The sequence below is a fragment of the Podarcis cretensis genome (assembly GCF_951804945.1).
Source record: "Podarcis cretensis genome assembly, chromosome: 18".
Taxonomy (NCBI): Eukaryota; Metazoa; Chordata; class Lepidosauria; order Squamata; family Lacertidae; genus Podarcis; species Podarcis cretensis.
This window is the reverse complement of record NC_137188.1, coordinates 4,403,865-4,424,185: the sequence shown is the minus strand read 5'-3', so window position 1 is coordinate 4,424,185 and position 20,321 is coordinate 4,403,865. Positions and strand designations below refer to the sequence as shown.

General features: G+C 47.5%; 1 protein-coding gene across 1 annotated transcript in view; it reads left to right on the top strand.

Annotated features, from left to right (window-relative positions):
• The first annotated feature begins 7,969 nt into the window (after positions 1-7,969).
• KCNN1 (potassium calcium-activated channel subfamily N member 1) overlaps positions 7,970-20,321 on the top strand; it is an 81,649-nt gene continuing 69,297 nt past the window's right edge. Inside the window, exon 1 of the mRNA XM_079960726.1 lies at positions 7,970-8,099. The gene's annotated coding sequence lies outside the window, so the exon portion shown is untranslated. The remainder of the gene's footprint in view (positions 8,100-20,321) is intronic.

Sequence of the window (20,321 nt, the reverse complement as noted above, 5' to 3'; positions counted from 1 at the left end):
AACAGGATTCCCAGCGAGATGGACCTCCTTGGGCCTGATCCACCAGGCTCTCCTTACCTCCTAAAGCTTAAATGCATGCTGAAATCAGCATTAGCTTCCATCTGTATTTTCCCTGTTGCTAAATTATGGACAGGGACGCGGGTGGCGCTGTGGGTAAAACCTCAGTGCCTAGGACTTGCTGATCGCAAGGTCGGCGGTTCGAATCCCCACGGCGGGGTGAGCTCCCGTTGTTTGGTCCCAGCTCCTGCCCACCTAGCAGTTCGAAAGCACCCCTAAGTGTAAGTACATAAATAGGTACCGCTTTATAGCGGGAAGGTAAACGGCGTTTCCGTGTGCGGCGCTGGTGCTGGCTCGCCAGATGCCGCTTAGTCATGCTGGCCACGTGACCCGGAAGTGTCTGCGGACAGTGCCTCTTGAGCGAGATGAGCGCACAACCCTAGAGTCGGACACGACTGGCCCGTACGGGCAGGGGTACCTTTACCTTTACCTTACTAAATTATGGACAGGTTAATTAGAGCTGACTTGATAATAATCATCAGATGTCAGATTCTTACATCTGAAACTCTGCAGGGTGCTAAAAATCCAGATTATGAGTAACGCCATCCTGACTCACCCAGAATAACCACACGCACACACTCCTTCCTTCCTTGAATATCATGCTGCCCCACGGCAAACCGTTTGCCGCCATGTGAGGCGTCATAGTCAAAAGCTGGCGTTGGAAGACTGCAGGGGAATTTATATTTGGGAATCCTTGAGAAGGACAAAAGGATGGGTGGGTATCTTTTGTTTGGGGTGGGCTTGGCTACCAGGGAGAGGCAGATCCATCTATTTTTCTTATTTTTTGCATCTTGAGTTCTGCTCTTCACATCTGCCTCCGATTTTTATTTCTGTAAGTCGCCAAGGAAATTCGCCAGCCTCTTAGCGCAAATTTCTCCTTAACGTACACATTGTTTGGGGGTATTTCAATTTCACTTTTCTTTGCAGAGCAACCCCCCCCCCCCTGAACGTCTGCCTTTGTACACATTCCTGCCCCTACTATATGCATTTTGCTCACCCCACCTGGCTGCAAAAATGTGTCGGTGCTTGGTGTTTTATTATGTTTTTATATCCGTTGGACGCTGCCCAGAGGGGCTGGGGAGACCCAGTCAGATGGGTGGGTACAAAGAATAAAACTATTATTATTTATTATTATTAAGTGGTGCTGACAGAGCAAGAGAGGTGGCTAGTTAGACTCTCTGCTGTAGCATCCTAAATTCTGATGTTCTGCAGAGAATGGCTCACACATTTCGACTAGGGATGGAATAATTTGCTACATGCATCAGCGCAAAAAAATCAGGCTCTGACTTTCTAGGGAAACGCTCACTAGGGAGGTATCTCAGCGAGCATTTCAATTTCAAATCTTCCGATTGTTTCCACTTTTTGTATTTTTACTTGTTTACTTGATGGGGGAGGCAGCTCTCCTTGCCTCCCGCCCTGCCCCTGCCTGACACTCAGACTGCGTCTACTAGACCCGTTTTTTTAAAGCAGCGTGGACTCCAGTCGCTTCATCTGTTTAGTAGTAGATCTTCCTGGGCTGCCTCCTTCTTCCCCCTGCATTTTATTTCTCCAGCGCAGAGGCTCTTCCGCGGCTGGATCCTGCCTCCCGAGCCGCCTCGGTGCCCTTTGGCTAGGGGGAGACCCCATTACGGAGTCCCCGCACGTGCGCCAGGCTATTCATAGCGCAGCTCCTCTCCACCTGCGCTTCCTCCAGACGCCCTGCGGCTCTCCCTCCCCTCCCTCCCTCCCCCTGATGCAGTCAACCGTGCGGGGAGCTTTGCGGGGGCGGCCAGGCGCTGGCGGGGGCGGGGAAACCCTCTTGACACCCCCCCCCACCAGCCTGGGTGCGCCTTTCTCTGGGTGGGCGCACGGCGCGCTACCAGACGCAGCGCATGCAAAAACCGCGCCCTCTCATTTTTATCTGTACATCTGCGGCTATATATAAATGCATATGTGTGCAGAGGGAGGGGTTTCCCTCCCTCCCCCGAGCTAATGCAGGTTATTTTTGGAGCAGGGGATTCCCTCCTCCCTCTGCACCAAAGCGAGGGGAGGAAAAGCCAGGAGGCTTCGCCAATGAATTATAGATTCGCTGCATCTGGGCTGTTGTTTGTTGCTGATGCTAACTCTTTTTAGATATATATATATATATATATATATATATATATATATATATATATATATATATATATATATATATATATATATTTGCAACCATCCAAGGAGGGGAGGGGGGACGTGGTCCAGGCCTGCCTCGTTGCCATGGCGACGGGGCATCTCTCTGCAGAGCCCCTGGAGCGAGGAGGGGCGCAGGAGATGAAGCGTGGGCCGGGAGGAGAGGGGTGGGAAGAGAGAGAGAGAGATAGCTAGAGACAGAGGGGAGGGAGAAAAGAGCAAAGGGAGAGGGAGGGAGAAGGGGGGGGGGGAAATCCGTGTTAGGGATTCGAGTCACGAGGCTCTCTGCCTACGAGGAATCCTCCGCTTAGCCGGGCTTCCCCCGAACCGTTTGCTGCGGGGGCGTTTGCTGGCTGGGCTGATCTCAGGCGTTCCTGAAACGCGGGCGAGAGGGAGAGCCAAACTGAGGAAGGGGTGGGCAGGAGAAGGAAAAGGAGGAAGGAAGACACAAGAGGAGAGAGGCCATTTTTCTACACCTCTGTTTTTCTCCCGCCTTGGGGGACGGGAGTGTTCACGGCAGCGTTCCCGGGGACACCCCTGAAAAATGTTTGGCAGGAGGCTAAGCAGATGGGCAAAATTATCCGGAAAAGGGGGTTCTGGGTTTGTTAGAACAGGGTGGCTTTTGGGGGGATGGTGGAGAAAAGTCGTGGCAGGCAGAGGACCGCACCCCCTAGAGCTCAAGGGTGATGGATCCCTAGGGCCATAGGGGGAGGGGGAGCTGCCCCTCACCCAAATCAAAGAACTACAAGTAGATATAATCTGAATATTTGAAACTGGAATGCTCGCTGAGGTGCACAATCTTCCTCTCTGGCTAGCATTTTCCTAGGAAAAAAATTCAGTGCCTGCTCTTTTTTTTTTTTAAGCTTCTGCATGTAGCCTATAATTTCATCCTTCGTTGAAATGTGCGAGCCGTTCTGTGCAGAACATCAGAATTTAAGATGCTGCAGCCGTGGGTCTAACTTGCACCGTAGAGCAGTCATTCGGTACCTTGCATAAATACCTGGCTAAGGTCATAGAATCATAGAATCATCGAGTTGGAAGAGACCACAAGGGCCATGGAGTCCAACCCCCTGCCAAGCAGGAAACACCATCAGAGCACTCCTGACATATGGTTGTCAAGCCTCTGCTTAAAGACCTCCAAAGAAGGAGACTCCACCACACTCCTTGGCAGCAAATTCCACTGTCAAACAGCTCTTACTGTCAGGAAGTTCTTCCTAATGTTTAGGTGGAATCTTCTTTCTTGTAGTTTGGAACCATTGCTCCGTGTCCGCTTCTCTGGAGCAGCAGAAAACAACCTTTCTCCCTCCTCTATGTGACATCCTTTTATATATTTGAACATGGCTATCATATCACCCCTTAACCTCCTCTTCTCCAGGCCAAACATGCCCAGCTCCCTTAGCCGTTCCTCATAAGGTCGACCATGGCAGGGGAGCATCTCGTTGAATCAAAGAATCGCAGAGTTGGAAGGGACCCCGAGGGTCATCTAGTCCAACCCCTTGCAATGAAGCAACTCAACTAAAGCATCCATGACCAATGGCCTCAATGGGCTCTGCTTACTGTGTTTGCACAGGAAAGCTGCAATTGGGGGGGGGGGGGAGGAATTTGAGAAGGAACTGCTGACAAAGGACTTCAGCAAATCCAAGAAAAACTTACTTTAGGTTACATTTTTTAAAAAAGATAAAAAAGGAGTGTTCTTCGTGATTTTGCAAATTGTTGACCACATGAAAGGTACTCTCTGATGTTAATTTTCCATTTAACTTCCTAGTTTTCAAATGACTTAATATCTGGACAGATTTTTCTGAGTGCTTGGGATCAAAAGAAAGCAATTGAGAACAACTGTTGTTAAGACATTTCATTCCGAATCTGATGACAGGTGCCCCACCCCCCACAACATACCATAATTCCTGGCTACACCTATGCCCACATCCCTCTTTGGGGTAATAATCTTCAATAGCCGCCCCCATGACTTTGTCCAATCGAATTTTAAATGGTTCCTTTTTAAGTTTCAGTCGTCCAGAATATTTTGCCCAGAATGTGTTGTCTTAAAATGCCTGTTCAGTTTTTAAAAACCAGAACCCCCACCCTTTTAATTTCTAATATGCAGGGGATGTTTTGATAATGCATAGTAAAGGTAAAGGGACCCCTGACCATTAGGTCCAGTTGTGGCTGACTCTGGGGTTGCGGTGCTCATCTCGCTTTATTGGCAGAGGGAGCCGGTGTACAGCTTCCGGGTCATGTGGCCAGCATGACTAAGCCGCGAACCAGAGCAGCGCATGGAAACGCCGTTTACCTTCCCGCTGGAGCGGTACCTATTTATCTACTTGCACTTTTGACGTGCTTTTGAACTACTAGGTTGGCAGGAGCAGGGACCGAGCAACGAGAGCTCACCCCGTTGCGGGAATTCGAACCGCCGACCTTCTGATTGGCAAGTCCTACGCATAGAAGTGGTGGTCAAAAAGAAATGGGGAAAACTTAAATGTGAAAATAAAGTTTAATATTTTAACACCAACACCACCAAAAGCCACTGACGTTGGTGGCCAGCACTTTTCCTGGGGTTTCCAGCAAGTTGGGTTCAAAGCAACAGTTGGCAAGAGCATGAGACTCTTAATCTCAGGGTCACGGGTTCGAGTCCCCCGCATTGCAGAGGGTTGAACTTGATTATCTTTGTGTTCCCTCCCGACTCCACAGTGCTATGATCTCATGTGTCAAAGCAAAATAAAGCAAAATTGCACAGCCAGGATGGCTAGTAGCCGTCTATAGTCCTTTCCTCCATGAATTGGTCTTTGGTCGGGTGGAGCACAGACACACCCCCCCCCCCGCAAGAGCTGTGGGAGTTATAGCCCCAGATATCCGGAGGTCACCAGCTCGGGGGAAAGCTGGCCTTGAAAAATCTGCCTTTCTCTCTCCTCCTCCTATTCCCCCCCCCCAAACCCCCGGCAGCTGTTTCCGTTCCACTTCAGGGGTTTTCCAATGGCTTCTGTGCTAAGCGAGGCAATTATGGGGGGGGGGGGGCGTGTGTGTGAAGGGACAGAACCGCAGTGCCGAAGGTTGGCTTTGTTCTCAACACCCAAGACGAATCGCAGAAGGGAAGGAAAGAGGCAAGGTTTGGTTTGGAGAAAGGGGGGGTGGGCGCTCCATGCCTCACGCAGGCAGACCTTCCAACAGCTTTCCAAACAGCCTCTTCTGCGGAATCCAACATTCCCAGCGAACGAGAAGCGTGCAAAGCGCAAAATAGATACCTTAGGGGTGGTTTGGCATCTTTGCTCCCCCCCCCCACACACAGTTTTTTCTAGGTTTCTTTCCTTGCCCTTCCTATCTCTAGTGACACTTATTCCCATCATAGGGTTGTGGACACGCCTTCGGCTCCATAGGAGCCAACTCACTAGGGGCCAAGGTTCCTTCAGCTCCCCCAATGAAATATCTGAGAGGGTCAGGGGCCCCCAAAGTTGATGGGCATTGCCATTCCAATGATGTACATGTGATCGATTGTGCAGGAAGGGACTTACCTGCCCTCCTCTATATTTTATTCAAGTTGGCACCCCTGTTTCGGCGCCATTCGCGTTTTGACTTGGTTCTACCCCAATACACAAGACGATGATTCATGCACCTGCCCTTTGAAATTCACGCTTCTCCGAATCTTGTGATGTCGTTTCCCCAACCAAAAAAGAAGGAAGAACATTCTTATGTTTATGATTTTTGGACATGGGCATGAATTTGTGCAGATCCCCTTCAACTGCCTGTCCGCCACTCTCCCCCACGCCACCCCCAAAAAACCCTGGTTATATTGCAAGCACCTAAGACTTGCCTTCTCTCTCCACCCCCCCCCCCCCCAGTTCCCAGAAACTAGAGGGTGGCGATGTCATTCTTTTATTCCCAGGGACTTCCGTCTGTTGACAGGGTTGCCCTTTTTTTTGAATCTGGAACATTTTATCCCCGCCGAGCAGAACGGATGTTCCTTCTTTCAACAGACACGCACACACACACACACACACACACACACACACACACACACAAACACGTCTCGTCGCCTTGCCATCAAACGCCCTGTGATATGTTTCCCGACCTTTGGAAACCTTGGCACTGCGGGGCATCGGAAAAGGACTGGTGCCACGTTGGCACGGCGAGGGTGGCTCCTGTTTTTCTCTCTCCAAAGCGGTCAGTGACTTGCAAGGGGAAGGAAAACGGGGGCATCAAAGGGCGTCCCCCAAAAAGCCATTCACCAGGGCTTAAATTTGAGAAACCGTCCTTTGTCACAGGGCGCTTGGAAGAGGCTGTAATGTGATCGGCCGTGTGAGCTCGCCCTGGCACAGCCGTCGGCTCGAACCAACCCACCGTGCCAGGCCAGAGGGAGAAAATTAAGAATATAAGAAACAATGTCAGGTTACCATATAGGCAGAGTAGGCACCGGCCTATTGGCCCCATGCCTTTTCGGGGCCCTGCGAAAACGCATCAAAATAATAATGTGTCATAAAATGTGCTTATTAAAATTTTTGGTTGGTAGTATAAAAAACGCATTAGGAGATAATTTGCGAGGCACCCCCGGCGCCGCAGACTTCGCCTGCCCAGGCGCCTCCACAGGGTTTAATGCAGCACTGATAGGAAGAGAATGTTCTTCCAAAAATGAACTCCCCCAAAAGATGGTTGTTTATGTATATTACATCTGCAGCTAGGATTCTCTACGCACAAAAATGTGGAAAGAAGCAGAAACGCACGCTAAAGAGGAATGGATAAGCAAGGTGATGGGTTTTGCAGAACTGGTACAGTTAACAGCTAACTTAAGAGAACCAAGGCTTTGTGGAAGACTGGAAACCCTTTCGGGATAATTCAAAGAAGTGTTATTATACCATGAACCCGCAAGCAGGATTCGAACTATGAGCAACATAAAGGGAGTAAAGATTACAGGAGCTTTGTTAAGGTTTAATAGATAGAAGACAGGGTTCAGCAAGGGGAGGGAAACAGAAATCTCGGGACGGGGTGGGGGCTCGCAAATCATCTCCTAATACATTTTTTATTTTACCAACCAACAATTTTAATAAACCAATACTCTGCCTATTTGATAGTAGTAGTAGTAATTTTATTATTTGTACCCCCCCACATCTGTTGCACCAGCCACTCTGGGCGGCTTCCAACATAAAACATAATAAAACATTACACATTAAAAAGGATTCCCTATACAGGGCTGCTTTCAGATGTCTTCTAAAGGTTGTATAGTTACTCATCTCTTTGACATCCGACGGGAGGGCGTTGCACAGGGCGGCACTGGGTCTGCCCCTCTCAAATATTTTATTGGGGGCAGACAGCAAACAAAGAGACCCCAAACATATTGCAAAGAGTTGCTATCGCTTTGGGGTTTTTTGGGTTGGCGAGCGAAGGCTCCCGCGGTGTCCTTCCCCGAAATTAAAACATAACAACCACCCAGCTTTGGGTGCCTCTGTTTGGGAAGGTGACTGGAGTGTGTTGCGGGGGGGGGGGGGACACAGCCGCACCAGCAGCTCCGCCCGGTTCTCTCCCCCCGCCCCGCGCCTCTCCCCGTCTTCCAGGAGCGGATTCCCTTCCTCTTCCATCATCTAGGGATCCCCCTCTGCCAGGGAGCTGCGCTGCTCCAATTAAGAGAGAGAGGCGGGCTGCCAGCTTTTGTCCTTCGCTGGCGAAGGGAGCGCGAAGGGAGCGCCAGCCAGGGCGGTGTCAGGCGGACATCCCCCACCCCAATCCATCCTCCCAGGAGCTATATTGTCTGTGTATTTATAGAAGGGCTCTTTTTGGACCCAGAGGGAGGAGGAGAGAGGTGCAGTTGTCCAGGAACCATCCGAAGAGGCAGGTGCGCCTTAGTCTCTCCTTCCAAAAAGGACGAAGAGAGATGGAGCAGCTTGCCTTTCCTTCTCCTCCTCCGGGTAAGTGCGCGCCTCTATCTCTCTCCCCCCCCCCCGGCGGCAGTTGCGCCCTCCCTGCAGGGACGGGGAAGCCTCGGTGTGGCCGCCTGGATGTCTCCGAAAAGTCCAATAGTTCTGGCTTAGCAACCCAGGGAGGTCTTGCCGCGGCTTCCTCCAGCTCAGGCGGCGTGTTTCAGGTGGTGCGTTTGCGTCTTTGCTTGAAGATGTCCAGGACTGGGTCTCCTGCGCGCAAAAGTGTCGGGTCCGTTTCCTAAGGTTGTAGTCCTCATGGGGTCCCAAGATAAGGCGGTTTAAGGAGAGGATGGACACCTCGCCCTTTGTGCAGATCTCCAGGGCTGAATACTACTACAGTACTACTTCTACTTCGACTACTAATAATCATAATAAACCTTAAACCTTAAGAAGCTTTCTTATACAGCGCTGACTTCAGATATCTTTTTGTCTCCTTGACATCTGGGGTTATATAGTTACTCATCTCCTTGAACCCTGGAGCGCAAAGGTCTCCCTCCCTCAGGATGTTGCATGCTGTCCTTCCTTGAAGGTTTCTAAGCTGAGGTTGGCTGGCCACCTGTCACTGAGGCTTCAGTCGAGATTACTGCATTGCGGGGGGCTAGACTAGAGGATCTTTGGGCTTCCCTTCCAACTCCATCATTCTGTGATTCTATGAGCCTTCTGTGTGCATCGCGTGTGCTCTGCCACTGAGCTGCAGTTCATTTCCCAAGCACGGGGGGGGGGGAAAGGCGCTAGTCCTCATGAATTTGAATACAAGGCTGATTTAAGGAGGGGGTGGGTTGCTGTTTGAAGATCCCCAGGGCTTGTGCATGCAATGTGTGTTCTCTGCCACAGGAGATATGGTGTGGTGTGTGTATCCAAATCACAAATCAGAGGGTCTAGTCCTCATCGATCTGAATATAACGGTAAGTTTAAGGAGGAAATGGGGCTGTGGCTCAGTGGGTGGAGCCCCTGCTTTGCTTGAAGAAGGCCTCAGGTTCAGTCCCCAGTGGCAGCGCTGGAGAAAACCCACATCTGAAACCTGGCCAGCCAGTGACGACAATAACTGAGACAGACCTTAGATTTTTGCAGCTTCATGTATTCCTGCCATATTGGTTTTGGAGGAAGGGCCCACGGCTCAGTGGCCTTGGAACTGGAAGGTCCCAAGGAATGTAAGATACAGGCTTGGCCCAAGTCAGACACATTGGCCTAGCTCCATGTGGCTGGCACTGACCGGCAGCAGCTCTCCAGGGTTTCAGGGGGGAAAGCTCTTTCCTGCCTGGAGAGGAGAGCAAACCTATGACATTCTGCATGCAGAGCAGGTGTCCTGCCACTCAAGAAGGTGGTTCCCTGGAAGGCTTGAGCAAATACCTGGGGAAATATTGTCACCTCTGCCCCAAAGCCCAGCCCCCCACCCCCATGTCCTTGCCTATCCAAGACCCGTATGTTCATTAAACGCAGGCACCTCAGAATCTCCAGGCCATCTCTGTTTCTGCGCCAAATTGCTGATATGAAGGGGAGAAGCTGCTTTTGGGGTTTGTGAAGTAGTGTGGTGAGAGAGAGGTCAGGATGCGGTGCGAAGGAGGAAAAATTGTTGGGGGGGTTAGAATTGGAGGGGCTGGACACCTGCACCACTGGTCAATGGACCACTCCCCAGGCCTCTTTTGGCTCAGGAATGTCTACCAGGTCACATGCACCCCTTTAAAGGCAGTTGTGGGGGGCTGGCCCTGCTGCCTGCAGTCTGCCTGCCTCTCCCCCACCTCCCCAAGCTGAATTTTATGCAGCTGTCGATCTGCTTTGGCTCTGCCCTGGTCAGAGTTCAGTTGGTTGGAGTGTGGTGCTCCCAACACCTAGGTTGTAGGTTCGATCCCTGCATGGGACAGCTGCAAATTCCTGCACTGAAGCGGGTTGGACTAGATGACCCTCAGGGTCCCTTCCAACTCTGCAGTGGCTCTTTGGAGCCTGGTTTGGATAGCATGCATCTGTCCTTGGACATGTTTTGCATTACCAGAATCAGTTCACATACATTAGAAACGCCTTAACTATTGCAAGATCTTCCTTCTCGCTCTGTAAGTTTAAAGGGTTTGGAGTTTAGATGCAGAAGTTGGTCCGTTTTAGCTCTGTTGGGGTATCCAATCACCGCTGCACCAAATCTTGATTTTCTTCGTCTAATAATTACTTGCCCCCCGATACATCTGAGGAGTTCTCTGTCTCTTTTTCCTGTCTGTTTTTCATGGCACCATGTGTAACGTTATCCAATCCCTCGCTTGTTCAGTCAATACAGCACCTATTTTTTTTTTTAAAAAAAGAAAGCAACAACAGATATTTAAGTTGGAAAACTGCTCTGCGGAGAGGCATGGCTGCGTATTGATGTCACTGGCACCCTGGGGGTGCAAGGCTGCCCCATGGCGTCACAGGCAACCATTCTTGGGCCTCCTGGGTAGCCCCACCCTGACTCACACAGGCAGAAAGAGCTCTCTGCAGAGAGCCCAAGGTCGAGTGAGTGGCTTTTTATAAATTTCTATCTAAACACTTCCCCAAAACACAAGAGTGGTTGTGCAAGATAGATGTTGCACCAGCCACCCTTAGCGGCAGGAGTTTGGGTGGTCACATTTGGGCAAACAATAAAATCATTATAAATTATTATTATTTCCACGTCACATACACACCCTGCAAAGGCAAATGGAAATCGTCTTCCATGACGTCTTCAGAACCATCAAAAGCATTTTATCACTCTCTCCCAAAAGCTGTCAGACCTCAGTGTGAGTTTTACAGCCCTCAAAACTGATAGGATTAAGGGGGGGGAATCATTCCAAAATGATTGTTTTTAAAGAGAACGTTGATATCAGTTTCTCTCTCAGTTTCTCATTTCCCCCCAGTCTTGGTCCTCCTCGTTTTCACATCGCTTCGGAACTCACTATTATTATTTTAAAAGTCCCTGTGAAAATTCACCAGCCTTTTAGTGTGAAGACAAAAAGTGTGTAGACAAAAGCATCTTTTCTGAACACATTACCTGGCTGGAGAATGGTGTTGCAAAATTCAGAGTAGTGCAAATTCCCAAGCCCTCAGTGTAAGATTTGGGGCTGTCTTCCACTGAATTGCAATTACTATGTGAGCTGCCAAGATCATATATAAGACCATCTATTTTGACAATATATATATACATCGGCAATGCTAAAGTATTCTGGTGACACACCATTTAAAGGGATGGACTGGTATCTGAATGCATCAGGGATGGTTAAGTTTCTCTGTAGTCCCCGTGAAACATAGGAAAATAGGAATAGCTTTATGCTGAATCAGACGATTTTTTGATACATGGACAAACCCACCCAGCCAGTCCTACATGGAGATGGAAGCTGGGATGTTCTGCATGCACCAACATAACATAGCTGTCAACGTTTCCCTTTTTTTAAGGGAAATTCCCTTATTCCGAATAGGATTCCTCGCAAGAAAAGGGAAAAGTTGACAGCTATGCATCAGAATCATTATTGATTGTTAAATTTGTATTCTGCCCGTCATCCTTAGGGCAGTTCATAGATTGCAGCAGCTCTGTTGTTGAGTTGTTGTTGTTGTTTAGTCATTTAGTCATGTCCGCCTCTTCGTGACCCCATGGGCCAGAGCACACCAGGCACTCCTGTCTTCCACTGCCTCCCGCAGTTTGGGCAAACTCATGCTGGTAGCTTCGAGAACACTGTCCCACCATCTCGTCCTCTGTCGTCCCCTTCTCCTTGTGCCCTCCATCTTTCCCAGCATCAGGGTCTTTTCCAGGGAGTCTTCTCTTCTCATGAGGTGGCCAAAGTCTTGGAGCCTCAGCTTCAGGATCTGTCCTTCCAGTGAGCACTCAGGGCTGATTTCCTTCAGAATGGAGAGGTTGGATCTTCTTGCAGTCCATGGGACTCTCCAGAGTCTCCTCCAGCACCATACAGTGGTACCTCTAGATGCGAACAGGATCCGTTCCGGGGTCCTGTTTGCATCTAGAAGCAAACGTAACTAGTGACGGCACGTCTGCACACACACACGTCGCTTTTTGCCGCTTCTGTGCATGCACGTGACGTCATTTTGAGCGTCTGCGCATGCGCAAGCGACGAAACCCAGAAGTAAAGGGCTCTGTCACTTCTGGGTTGCCGCGGAGCGCAACTCGAATGTGCTCATCCCGAAGCACATTCAACCCGAGGTATGACTGTAATTCAAAAGCATCCATTCTTTGGTGATCAGCCTTCTTTATGGTCCAGCTCTCACTTCCATACATCACTACTGGCAAAACTATATGGACCTTGGTTGGCAAGGTGATGTCTCTCTGAATATATTATTACCAAATAGGGCTTGTTTAAACAGGAGCGTTTCCCTATCCCAAGTCAGATTGTGGGTCTATCTAGCTCACTGTTGTTTACCCTGACAGGTTGCTGTGGATTTCTAGGGCTTCAGGCAAGGGGCATAATACTCATAGCTCAGTCGGTAGAACTCAAGACCCTTAATCTCAGGGCTGTGGGTTCAAGCACGGAGTATGAGTAGGGGTGAAAATTGAGTAGGGGGTGAAAATTAGGGAGATGCTATATACTCCAGCAATTAGTTTCTACCCAGGGTCATCTCAACGCTCTTGGAAACAATGGAGAGCTCAGTTGGTAGAGCATGAGATTCTTATTCTCTCTTTTTTTAAAATTGTCTTTCTCATTCTCTCATTTTATGTACATTTTAACAAAGAAAAGCAAATGTATACGAAAACCATCAACATTTCTTTCAGCTTCCCCCCTCCTTTCTGCCATTACATATTTTATATCTTTCCTCCACTGCATATCAAATTTATATCCAAATACTAATATCTCATTATTATTCTTTTTACTCATCTCTAGCTGCACCAGTTTATGTCAACCCTGCTAACTTTTTAAGTTGTTTACAGTTGTATCTTCACATAGTCAATATATTTTCTCCACTCAGTCATAAAAAAAGGTCTCTCTTCTTGATTTCTTATTCTACTGGTAAGTTTCGCTATCCCTGCATATTCCATCAATTTTAATTGCCAATCCTCTTTTGTTGGAGCTGTTTCTTCTTTCCACCTTTCCTATTCTCAAGGTCATTGGTTCGAATACCACGTTGGGGGTTGGTCTAAATGACCCTCAGGGTCCCTTCCAACTCTACAAATCCATGATTCTATGGAAGTTAGACTTGGGAGTCCATCTACATTTTCCCACCAATCAATTTTACTAAAGTTTGAAAGAAAACATACAACGGTTTGCAACAAATATCCATTTTTAAAGAAATCCAACTTAAAACACTGATCAAACCAAAAGAGGAACAGAGAAGGGGGAAAGAAGAAAGAGAAAATAAAAAGATAATGAACTGCTGATTCTTGGTCTGTCTGCTATGTATAGAAAAGTATTCAAACCATCCACTCCAACAATTCTACTTTCTATAAACCAATATTTTCTTCAATCCGCAAGCCCAGGCACTGTAAGTTCCTTTTCCTTTCCACGCAAGAAGTCTATAAGGAGTTCCCAATCTTTAGTAAACATTTGACAGTGATTTAAGGCATAGCGAAGCTTTAAAAGGTGTGATGTGTTATGATGTTTTTATATATGTTGGAAGCGGCCCAGAGTGGCTGAGGCAAACCAGGCAGAAGGGCGGGGTACAAATAATAAAATTATGGCTATTAGTGCTCTGATTAAACATGCCAGCCTTGCCATCTCAGCTAAGTCTGATAATTTTAGCAACCTTCTTGACATCTGCAGTTCTGTGTCCTTCCGCAAGCTTGAAAGCCAGAGGTCGTACATGGGGCAAATCAGTGTTCTCTGGGAGGGTTGCCCCCCCCCACTGGCCCCGATCCTGGTGACATCACTGCACCTCTTCCCTAAAGATAGGAGGCCGGTGTTGGGCTGGAGAGGCGTGCGCCTTTGACATTCCTGGGCCACCCTGCCAAAAGATGGCATTTTGGCACACGTTCTCCCTCTCCAGAGGGTCGATTCCAAAAGATCCCGCTGAGAAACCTCCTTGCCCCTGTGGAGACGGTAGCACCAAAACAGTGGCACACGTCCTCCTGTCTTGCACTCTCTACAAAGACCTGAGGAACGAGATCCTCACCCCACTCGTACTAACCATCCCAGGGCGCTCAGCCACTGCCGCAATGTCCTTTCTCCTATCAGATCAAAATGAGCAGATAACAGCACAGGTTGCTAGGTTCATAGCAGGGGCAATCAGAATAAGGGCCGCTAACTGACGGCTGATTCAGGACTTTAAACTGTGCCCTTATACCAAATTTCCTTTTCTGCATATACTGTAATGTTTTACTGCTGCTATGGCCATTGGCTAATGCGAATAAAGTTTTATCTTATCTTGCTTAATCAAATCATGATTGGCAAGTCAAGAACAAATCCCTCTCTCCCTCTCCATCTAAGGAGAGAGGAAGCGTCACTTGCCAGCCCTCTACTCTCTGCGGGGGCACAGACTCCCACCACCGCATTTCCGAAGCGTGCCAGCGCTTGCAGGTCTGGCAAGAAGGAATTTTGCCTTGTGGCTCCCCCCCCCAGCTCCCTGCCCCCCTTCCATTTCACACAAACACATGCTCATCGGGTCACATTTATTTATTTTGGAGAAACGTCTTTGTCGTCCGGCCTCACCAAAGGGCACGGGAACCCTATACCCAAATGCATGCAGCATTTGAGCAAGTCGAGAGAAACGTGATAGCCCTGAGCTGAGGAGCAGAATTCTTCTGCGGGGGGAGTAGGAATTCAAGGCTTGTGGGTGGCAACGCGCCTCTTGCAAACAGAAGATTTGGAGGGTAAGGCCCTGGGGCGCTCGCTGCCACCTGCTTTCGTGGTCTCTTCGCTCAGGACACAGCTGGGGTCTTGTAGCAACAAAACATGAGGTTGTTGAGGTCCAAATTCGCAGGGAAGCTTCTGGGCTGCAGCTCAGCACGGTCACTTTGCATGCAGAAAGCCGAGGGTTTGGTTCCCAGTGCCTCCAGTTTGTGCTGGGAGTGGCCTCTGAGTCTGAAAGTGTGTACGCTCCTCCGCTAGCTGGGCCAGGAAGTCTGGCTGTGGCATAGGCCCATTTCCTGCATTCCCATATATATAATTCACAACAATGAGGACTAGAGACTTACCATATTTTTTGCTCTATAAGACTCCTAAAAAGAAAGGGAAATGTGTGCGCATCTTATGGAGCGAATGCAGGCTGTGCAGCTATCCCAGAAGCCAGAACAGCAAGAGGGATTGCTGCTTTCACTGCGCAGCGATCCCTCTTGCTGTTCTGGCTTCTGAGATTCAGAATATTTTTTTTCTTGTTTTCCTCCTCCAAAAACTAGGTGCATCTTGTGGTCTGGTGCGTCTTATAGAGCAAAAAATACGGTACTCTAGTTTTTTAGGGGAAGGTCAATAGTTCAGTGACGGAGCAGCTGCTTTGCACATCGGTTGAGTGTCATCTCCAGCCTGGGATTAGAAAGGACTCCCTTGCCTAAAAACCTGCAGAGAATTGTAGAGTTGGAAGGGACCATGAGGCCATCTAGTCCAACCCCCTGCAATGTAGCTATGTTTTAACCCAATGTGGGTTTTGAACCCACAACCTTGAGTTTAAGAGCCTCACGATCCACGGACTGAGCTATCCAGCTAGGCTTCCAACCACAGTCGATGTAAACAGTGCCCATCTGGGCAGACCAGCCGTCTGACACACCCTGAGGCAGCTTCCTGTTTAACAATGAGGACTAGAATGTTGCTTTCTAAGGTAAGAGCTGCAGCCCAGTGGCAGGGCAACCTCTTGCATGCAGAAGGCCTCAATGCCCTCCAGGTAAAACTGCGAATACCCCTTGCCTGCAACCCTGGAGTAGGCAATCTATTTGGCTCGATAGACCCATTAGTCTGACTCAGTTATAAGGTGGAAGTTCCTGGGAGGCTGGCTTGAAAGGATTCAAGGGCCTTTGGGGATGTTAACTCGGAAGAGCATGCGACTTGTAATCTCAGGGACATGGGTTCGAGCACCACATGGGGGGGGGGACTGCATTGCAGTGAGTTGAACCAGATGGTGGGTCCCTTACAGCTCTGGACTTCTGTGATTTATGCAACCCAGAGACTACAACTGATAGTCAAAACAGTTGTCACTCAGTATGGAGCAGCAGCCTATGGTCATAAGAGACAGAAAGCACTTTGTACATGCCTCAGAGCTTCCGTTCCATGGCCAGCTTGAGAAAAAAACCCCCCCAAACCCAAAACCCAGCGAATGCTTGAAGGAGATTCAAACCTGGCGTTGAACTGAAAAACAGCTCCTTGCTGCCCTGCTATATTGAAAGCATACAGGATTTTTGAAAATAATAATAATAATAACAACAACAACAGAAATGCATTTGCAAAGAAAAACTTAACGCCGGCTGGGTGTGTTTTCCTAGGGTTGGTGCCCAACAATACGCTCCTCAGAGGGGTTTATTAATAGCACGCTCCTTTGTTTTGGGAATGAATGGCTGGCAGATGGTTTAGATCAGAGCCACGCAGGATTTGGCAGAGACTTTGGAAAGCTGACGGGGACGGGAACTCCCAGCCGGGACCCACTCCTGGCATGGGGGGGGGGCAGGCAGCAATCTCCGCCTGCTCCCCCCCCCCCCCCCCGAGAAAGGTGACCTTTGTTTGTGGGTTTATCTGGTGGTGCCAGACGTGGCTGTGCTAAACCCACGCATACTATTACGGTTTATTTGGAGCATTTTTACCCTCTGCTTCTTTCATCAAGAAAGACTCCCAGAACGGCTCACATGCAATCAGTTAGAACAAGGCAGTCCCTTCTAAATCTAAAACTGATGCAACACGCAAGGAAAATGGACAGGGAGGGAGGAGGAAAGCATCAAACTCAGGCACCTTTCCATTTTCAAATGTATAACATGTCAAAACCAAATTAAAATTAATGTAGTGCAATTCGTACCAAACTGGTTTCTCACTTTCTCAGATGTAGTCCAATTTATTCCCCTTTATATGCTGTTTCTTTACAGATTTATCTCCAATTGACAGTTTGGGGGGGGGCGGGTTAAGCAAATTCCTTGTCCTTCGGCTGTCCCTTTACAAACTCCTGCAAATAGACAAAACAAAATTATGTCAAATAACAGCAAGTGAGGTTATAGTAATTTAAATCTTTCATTCTTCTTTCCAACTTGCATGCAGTTTCATTTTCTTTCAGTCTCTGTCTGCTCTTAACCTGTTGGTTTTTTTTTAATATTCTTGACTCGCTTAGATCCATTAATTTCAGTGGGCTTACTCTGCGTAAAATGTAGCTGGCCACGATCCGTGATAACTCGTAACACAAACTCCCAAGCTCAACCTGTCTTGCTATCCTTAGCTGATTCTAATTGTTTTAATTACAGGTTTTTTGTTACTAATTTTGAGCGTTTCTTGCAAACTGCTTTAAGCTGTAGTCGCAATCAGGCAACATGTAAATTTGGTTAAAATGAACAGGAAGGCCAGACTCCCACATAACAGCAGAGTTAGTTATAAGAAAGAGAAATTGGGGCTTGAGAGCATATTCATTTAAAATATGAGTTGGGCAAAATAAATTTCCTTGCAAAAACATTATTTTTTTAGAAACATTGTAGTCGTGTTTTGTTTTTGAAGGACATTCACAGCCCAAGGCTTTGGTCAGTCACAAGTGCTTTGTCAAACTTCAGCGTAAGTATGCCAGGATTGGTCTGCTTATTTAACTTATATGCAGAATTCGTCATGCGAAAAGCTGGGCTGGATGAATCCCTAGCCGGAATCAAGATCGCCGGAAGAAATATCAACAGCCTCAGATATGCAGATGAAACAACCTTGATGGCAGAAAGTGAGGAGGAATTAAAGAACCTTTTAATGAGGGTGAAAGAGGAGAGCGCAAAATATGGTCTGAAGCTCAGCATCAAAAAAACGAAGATCATGGCCACTGGTCCCATCACCTCCTGGCAAATGGAAGGGGAAGAAATGGAGGCAGTGAAAGATTTTACTTTCTTGGGCTCCATGATCACTGCAGATGGTGACAGTAGTCACGAAATTAAAGATGCCTGCTTCTTGGGAGAAAAGCAATGATAAACCTGGACAGCATCTTAAAAAGCAGAGACATCACCTTACCAACAAAGGCCCATATAGTTAAAGCTATGGTTTTCCCAGTAGTGGTGTATGGAAGTGAGAGCTGGACCATAAAGAAGGCTGATCGCCGAAGAATAGATGCTTTTGAATTCTGGAGCTGGAGGAGACTCTTGAGAGTCCCATGGACTGCAAGAAGATCCAACCTCTCCATTCTGAAGGAAATCAGCCCTGAGTGCTCACTGGAAGGACAAATCCTGAAGCTGAGGCTCCAAGACTTTGGCCACCTCCTGAGAAGAGAAGACTCCCTGCAAAAGACCCTGATGCTGGGAAAGATGCACAAGGAGAAGGGGAGAAAGAGGATGAGATGGTGGGACAGTGTTCTCAAAGCTACAAACATGAGTCTGACCAAACTGCGGGAGGCAGTGGAAGACAGGAGGGCCTGGCATGCTCTGGTCCAGGGGGTCATGAAGAGTCGGACACGACTAAACGACTAAACAGCAACAAACAACAACAAAATGCCTGGACTGGAAACCAAGTATTGCTGATGTATCTATGAAGACCTTTATTACAATGGGCTGGTTCACACTAGATTTCTTTTCTTCCATGTGAGTGCTCCAGGCTGTCACCACCACCATGTTCATACGGACAAATAATGTGTAAAAATAACCAATTATACAGTCAGCAGCATTTAACCTAATGTGATTTCCGCCCTGCCCCCCAACAGCTATACAATAAGGCTGTAACTGTGATTGCTTTTATACATTGTTTGTCTTCATAAATATGCACTCTGGAATGATCATGATAACTCATGCAGCTAAAAATGTATTTTGTGAACCAGCCCTAAGATTCTTTGTGGTATAGAAGAATGCATTTATGAAGCCATGGAATAAAAATCCATCCCAAAGGAGGCTTCCAAACTGGGCGCCAGCTAGAGGTTTTGCGCTACAACTCCCAACAGTTCTGGGTTCATTATATATATATATTTCCATTTTTTAAAATTAATTTTCACAAAATTATAAACAAACATATAAACAAACAAACAAGAATCATAACCTTATTAAAGTTATACCGTACTTATTAACATTGTTAAGCGACTTCCTCGCTTCCCCTTGAATTTCAATGTATATCCTTTTAACGGTTTTCCAAATCAGAGTTTTTATAAACTTAACTTAATCGTTTAACATCCTTATATCTTTTCAATTTGAAATTAAACATATTAATTCAACACTTAACTTATATAAAATCCTAAGCCAATCTAATACCTGCAAGCTGTTTCCAATTAATTTAACTTAACAAATTTAACTAAATAATCATTAAATTTAGCCCATTCTTCCTGATACTCCTCCTCCTTCTGGTTGCGGACTCTTCCAGTTAGGTCGGCTAGCTCCGAAAAATCCATCATCTTCATATGCCATTCTTCCACAGTTGGTAATTCTTGCGTTTTCCACTTTTTAGCTAGTAAAATTCGAGCAGCAGTTGTGGCATACAAAAATAATTTAGCATCTTTCTTGGGCAATTCCAAACCTATTATTCCAAGAAGAAAGGCTTCTGGTTTCTTTATAAATGTATATTTCAACATTTTTTAAATTCATTATAAATCTTTTCCCAGAAGTCTTTCACCTTGGGGCAGGTCCACCACATGTGATAAAAAGTTCCTTCTTTTTCTTTACATTTCCAACATAAGTTATCACAGTTATGATAAATCTTAGCTAGTTTAACAGGGGTCAAACACCATCTATACATCATTTTCATTATATTTTCCTTTAACACAGTACATGTGGTGAACTTAACCCCAACAGTTCTGGGTTCATTATAAAGACATGCTTTGCTAGTGTTGGTGGGAGTTAATGGATGACCATTGGTGTCCCCTCCAACCTCTGTTTTTTTAAAAGGCCATCTGTCAGGGATTCTTTGGCCTCGATTCCTGCATTTGAGGGGGCTGGACTAGATGACCCCGTGGGGTCCCATCCATCTCTATGATTCTATAAACGCAGCCTGGAGTCATACGTCTGGCAGGCTCAACAGGAGAGAAGCTTGAGGCTGTCAAACAGGTGACTTTGGATGGTGGTACCTCGGCGAACTATTTTTACCAGGGCATTGGCAGAGCCCTCTGGGATCAGGTCCCCCAGCCCTTGAGCCCAGCATCCTGTTTTGGGATGCAGCCAATCAGCTGCTCCAACAGGAAGGCCGAAAAATGACCAGCCTG